Genomic DNA, 4,867 nt, shown 5'->3' with positions numbered 1-4,867 from the left:
AAAACTTGTCAATGCCAATTATTGGGTTATGGATGGTACATTTAAAACTGTGCCAAGTATATTTTTACAAATGTACACTATACATGCACCTGTTGGTGGAAATAATTCTAGAATTTTGCCATTAGTATATGTTTTAATGACCAGTAAACAACAATGTTGTTACGAACGTTTATTCGAAGACCTAATATCAATTTGTGATGATTTCGGTTTCGATGTTTCACCAAAATGTATTATAACAGATTTCGAAAAAGCTGCAATTAATGCTGCATTTAAAGTATTTCCAGAATGCCAACAAAAAGGGTGTTTTTTTCATTTAGGCCAAAATATTTGGCGAAAAATCCAGTCTAGTGGATTGGCTACTAAATATGGAGAAAATGAAGAATTTAGTTTACAACTTCGATGTATGTGGTCACTTGCATTTTTACACCCATCAGATATACCTAATGCTTTTGATCAATTGAAAGATTCATTACCCTATGACATTCAAAATTACTTTGAAGAAAATTACGTGCATGGAAAAGTACGAAGGAAATTTAGAAATGGAATAGTATCTCGATATGAGCCATTGTTTCCACCATCATTTTGGTCAATACATTTCAATCATGAAAACAATATTCCAAGGACACAAAACAAAGTCGAAGCATGGCACAAAAGATGGAAAGTATTAGTAGGAGCTGATCACGTTGGGGTGTATCGTATAATTGAGGAAATGAGAAAAGAGCAACAACACGTTGTGGGTAAGATAAGTTCACGAATAAAAATATTCTACTAATATTACAATAAAATATAATTTATTTATACATACATTTTGATTCCAGGGCAAATTCAAATTATTTTATCCGGACAAGCAAGGCCAAAACAAAGTTCAAAGTACGTAAAACGTCAAAACCAAATTCAAACTATTCTAAATGATAAAGAAAACAGAACAACCCTCGAGACAATAAGAGGTATTGCATACAATTTGCACTATTAATTTTTATTTATTAACATTTAACTATATAACATAATTATCAATTATAATTTATTAGTATTTTTTATTAGTATTTTTTATGTATAAATATCAAATTTTTTAATTTTTAAAATATATTAGGAATATACAATGTACTCAATAATAATTTATTAGTATTTTTTATTTTTATGTATAAATATCAAATTTTTTAATTTTTAAAACATATTAGGAATATAAAATGTACTTATAATTATTAACAATACACTAAATTTTATTTTTAAGAATAAGTATCACCTATATATATATATATCTGTGTGTGTGCATAATTTACCTATCTCAACATAAAATTACTTAATCGGCCATTTAATATGTCGGCCTATAAATTTGTCGGCCATTTAGTATGTCGGCCTATTGCGTGTCAGCCAAATGTCTGTCGACCAAATGTCTGTCGGCCGATTGTACCACACCCATAATAATTATGAGGGCGAATGTAAATTCTTAAATGAGATTTAACAGTTAAAAAAGAGACTTATGTAATTTCCAACACTATATATCAAATAGGTACGTATGTAAGTTCCCATACTGCGTATATTATTTTTATAATTATAATATATTAATATATTATATTATAAAATATTATACATAATTTATAAGTTATCAATCTAATATCAGACATCGGTTATAATTTATCATACGATATCGGCATACATTTTAATATAGGTAATAATAATATAATCTATAATTATAAGTTTTCAATGTAAAAGTTATCTTGTCAGCTTTATCGATAATCTATATTCATAGATTTTATACTTTTATAATTTTATAGGCACCATTATGTATAGCGATTGAAACAAATGTGATTATATCATTTCATCACTTACCCCACATTATTACCTATATTTTTCTAAATATAATTTTAATATCATCAATTTGATGACTTATTATAGTTATAATATTATAAAACTGAAATATATATTTTTTTTCTTACTATTAAAATTTATGAAAGTAAAATATATAATAAAACTTATAATACTATATACAAAATATAGAATATTTTTTTTAGATAGGTATGTACTTGTTTTCCACTGTGTTAGAACTTACATATGTAACTTTTTTACCGCGTAGGAACTAACACACGTACCTTTTTTTCATGTAGGAACTTACAATTCCCCACTTATGAGGTCCTAGGGTTTTATTCAGCACGTCCGAATTGTATCCCAACCAATCATCTGGTGGTTACAAACTTATAATTATACTATACAATGAAACCCTAATTTAAATAACTATTCAAATGTGCAACAACTCAATTAAATAAAGACAATTTTTAAAACAGGTATAGTGACAGATTTTCAATCTAAACAAATTAGCAGATTCCAATTCATTAAACAGTTCTCGTTTACATTTGTATGTAGGTATGCTTTAATATTTTAATTTAATTATGATAGTAACTAATTAATAAATCACAATAATTGCAACTGACAGTTTATACACAAATATGAAGTAGGCGGTACCTACACGAAAAAAAAATCGAAATGCAATTAGTGGCAGTCGATCAGAATTTGTCTGAAGCCAAATATTTTAATTATATAAACTAAATACTTATTGTTCGCCAAATGAATTTAAAGAATTTTTCTTAAAGAAAAATATTTTTTTAATGGCACTTTAATTGGAAATAATTTCTATGATAATTGATAATAGGTACCTAATTACTATGTTACATATATATATAAATCATTAACTATCTTGGTTTTCACTCATGTCTTATGAGTTATGACTAATGATGAGTCATGAAATACGTGCCTACGCCCTTTTTATAGAATAGAATTTATTAATTGTGTATAATGTTTGAACTTCGGGCGACCAATACCTATTATAGAATAACCAATATTTACGAATAAACATAATATGATACATCAAATTTGTTAATCAAACGATTTAGTAAATACATTTTGTATTTGTAAACCCAATGTTTAGAATGTGGGATTGAGCATTAATGATGGATAGATTAAACAATAGGTACAATAGGTACCCATCGTGATTTGAGCTCTCATGTGAATATTTAAACATGATTTTATATTATATTGTATATGACGTGTATTTATTGCCATCATTGCACACATGTAGAATGATTATTCCGTTTATTTGGATGATCGATGTCTTATTAAATATATCGAAATACTCAATTAACTCGCATGGACTAATAAGTTGACAGATAAAAAACAAATGTTTATTCAAAGTTTAAACATATAAACATGTGGTATGTTTATGATTTAATTACCGTTTCAAAGTACACATTTTTATGTTATTATTATTTATTGGTACCGTTACGATAAAAAAAAAAATAGTTGTATTTGTTTTTTCGTTGAACCATTTTCGTTTGTCCATTTTTTTAAATAATTTCTTACCGTTTTATATTGTTTTTAAGTATTAATAAGTGCATTTAAATATACAAAATATGCATACAATATGTATAATAATACTATAATTCTGTAGAAACCGCATATTAGAAACAATCGGTTATTTGACACATTTCACCTTGGTCCCAAAGTGGTTTCTGCTGTATAATAATATAAATGTTATTAAATAACAATATTTAGAATAGTATAATAATGTGCTTAAGCTATTATGTATTTTCTCATCTTAGTTTTTTTTTTTTAAATATGTTTTTGATACATAAACACGGACATTATTTAAGGGTGATTGGGAATGCTATACCCCCTAAGCCCCCCTATTAGCACCTATGATTATAAAATACAATCATAGTCATTCGCAAGGGGGATACGCCCCTTCTGCAGCTATTGGCTAGGTCTTTAATAAATGCATAGATATCTGATATCTTTACTGTACCTACTAGATTATTTTTATATTTACATATTTAATTAAATAAATAGGTTCTTTATAAAATTTACAATCTAATATTTAATCACTATTTGATGATATAGTTTCACGAATTTGTGTCATCTACCGATTTATATTAGAAAAATTATTAAAATAGAAACAAACGGAATGAAATCAAAATTATAGTATTTTTAAAAATTTAAAGAAAGAAGTAGAATTTGTACTAAATTTGTACTTACAACCTATACCACATATAAAGTGTCTTGTTATTCGAGTATCGGGCAAATATAATATCAGTCCCGTATTTATAATATTATGTACTTTTGATACATTGTTTTTTATGCCTCAGTGGAATGGGGCAATCGAGTGTACCTACTTATTGGCTAATACTAATAATTTTAAACTTTAAGTCATCTGATACTCATCCTGTTGATTTTTAAATTTCATTAATATTGTTTTTACTCAGTTCTCAATATTTTTATTGAATTCATTAATTAACATAGGTGCCTAAGCTGATTGCCCATAAAAAAATATAATTGCGATTAGATTGTTATTACTGTAAATTCCTACTAAATTGATTATGCTATATTTTTCTTCTATGTGTTTTACTGCTATTTTTTTACTTTAATTATATCATCCGTACTGACTAACCTACAATACCTATAATATCACATGTTTGTCGTATACGTATATGGTGTATCATATAAAGTATACAATATACATTGTGAAACAGAAAGATATACCTAACCGAATGTCATATCTTTTATATGTTTTTATATGTTTCATGTTATATATTTCTGTTTCACCCTGTATATAAAGACATTTATATACTGTGGTCATTGGTGTCACTGTAATCCGTATAGGAACCCTGATATGCACGCCTAAAGGTTAGGTTACCGTGGCCACACACTGCTGCAGCAGGCAGAAGAATTCTTTTGTATTAGCGGTGTCGCCTCTGTGGCGGTAAAATTGTGTCCGACTTCCTTTTACCCTAATCTATACGACTATGTGTGTGGGTAGGTACGTTAAGCAACAATACATTTACTTTGACATAGGTAAAATGTATTGTTGAATATTTAT

This window comes from Diuraphis noxia, unplaced genomic scaffold, assembly GCF_037042655.1.
Source record: "Diuraphis noxia isolate RWA-SAM2 unplaced genomic scaffold, SU_Dnox_SAM2 contig0001, whole genome shotgun sequence".
NCBI lineage: Eukaryota > Metazoa > Arthropoda > Insecta > Hemiptera > Aphididae > Diuraphis > Diuraphis noxia.
This window is presented reverse-complemented; position numbering follows the sequence as displayed.